The sequence below is a fragment of the Tamandua tetradactyla genome, chromosome 9, assembly GCF_023851605.1.
Source record: "Tamandua tetradactyla isolate mTamTet1 chromosome 9, mTamTet1.pri, whole genome shotgun sequence".
Classification (NCBI taxonomy): Eukaryota; Metazoa; Chordata; class Mammalia; order Pilosa; family Myrmecophagidae; genus Tamandua; species Tamandua tetradactyla.
In genome coordinates this window covers 12,976,402-12,978,487 of record NC_135335.1, presented here as the reverse complement: position 1 = coordinate 12,978,487, position 2,086 = coordinate 12,976,402, and positions in this window count along the sequence as shown.

Here is a 2,086-nt window from a genome sequence, read left to right as displayed (position 1 = left end):
ATTCTCTTGGATTTCTGCTCATCCATGAGGGCTCCACACTCAGGGTATCTTCCATCCGAGTTGTTAAAAAGTTCTGAGCTTTGGCCGAGTGGTTCTCACTTGAGCCATTGCTACCCAGTCTGGATTGTTTGATCCTAAAAGGCTGAGTATGCAAACCAAGGAGAAGGAATTGATGAGTACTTCTAAAGGGCATTGGGCCTCAGGGCTCACTGGAGACAGTAGAACTTTCTCCCAAGTGCTCCCTGCCCTAACTTGCTTTTACCAAATAATTTTATCAAATAATACAATTATCTCAGTGGCCAGGACACAGGAGCTGGGACACCAGGCCTGCACCTTTCAGTGTTCAATACTCTATGTCAGTCTGTTCGAGAACTATGAGGAGCCAGTCCTCAGACATTGGAGGCTCCCATGCAAATCAGTTAAACACATCAAAATGTACCTGCATCCCACATCCTATGTAATCAGAAAAAAATGAGTGGAGCTCAATTGCAATTGAATAGGTGACAACGTCATAGCTGTAAACATTTACTTTTACTGATTTTTCTCTTTTCCTTTTATACTTAAGAGTCAATATGCTTCTTGGACCCTCGCAAAGCTCACAGGCCCTAGACCTGGGCCTGTCATGCCTGATGGAGGAACCAGCCTGGTTGAGGCCAATGACAGAGATTTGTGCGTGTGCTCCTGAAAGGACATGAGACCTGGAGCCAGCCAGACCTGATCCCAGCACTGTCGTGAGCTAGCTGAGTGACCTTGGGCAAGTTGTCAATTTCTCTAGGCCCTTGTTAACTGGAGGTAAAGATAACCTGCATTTCTTCCTGTATACTTACAGGAGCATTCCTTCTGGCTGCTGAGAGCAGGGGGGATGCACTGAGTATTGCTGTAGACCCAAGTTAACCCAGTCCCCTTGGAATTCATTCAAGCTACTTCATTGACTGCCCACTACAGGCCAAGCTCTGAGCCAGGTCTGAAGAGGTGAAGCTTGCTGAGAACAAGCTTTTGTTATCCACAGTAGTCCAGGCAGATGAATTTGGAATGAGCAGTAACGTGTGGTTAGAGCTACAGTAGACATCACGCAAGTGGGCTTAGGGCCAGAGAGAGCCACGGGAAAGCTGACTCCTGGCGATGGAAAGTGAAATACCCACACTGAGTCAATTCAGCCGTGATTTTGGAAGTGGCCTAGAGGTGCAGGGGTCCAAGAGCCAGGGCTGGAGGCCCCTCTTAATCCCAGTGCAGGGACCTCCTGCTTTCTTGGATTTGCCAGTCACAGCTCTCATGGTCCATTTTGGCATCTGGTCTCCAGGCCTGGCCCTGGGCAGCTCAGCGTGGTCCCAGAGGCTGGGCCCTTCCTGGAGCTAAATCAGCCCGACCTCGTCTCCTCCAGCTGGTTAGCATGGGGACAGTCACCCGAAAGAGCCCAAGGTTAAAGGTCAGCCTCTTCAGTGCAAAAAAAATTTTTTAGTAAAACCTTTCGATTATTGAGAATTTCCGACCCTCACCAGAACAGAGATAGCTTTAAGATAACAAGATCACCAGCACTACCACACACACACACACACACACACACACACACACACACACAAATCTTTACTGAAAACAGTTTAATATTTTGTTTTTGTAGTTCTTTTTCTTTTAAGGGTAAATCCCACTAGGAATGTCTGGTCAAATTGCTGTGTTTTAAAGTCACTTGGAATAGTTCTCCTTGCGTGTCTATGCCACCAATTCAATACAGTTAAAGGCATTTGCTTCATTCTGCTTTCAATTTTTAGGAATTGTTTTAAAACATTACATCTCGTTTTCTAATTTTCTAATTCTGTAAAAAAAAAAATGCGCATGTGATGCTAGAAAACCAAGAGCTGGCGCCATGAGGTTTCTAGTCACAGGAAAGAATTCAAGGACTAGTTAGTGTGTACAGCCTAACAGTTTAATAAGCTCGATGCCGCAAGAGCTCCAGAAGTTCTAGGCTGGGCACCGCAGAGCTCCAGGAATTCTCTGCTGGATGCTGGAGAGCCCTGGGAATCCTGGGTGACAGCAGGACGTCTGGTAGGAGCTGGCTCACAGCTCGGAGACTAGTAACTAGGTACAGCTT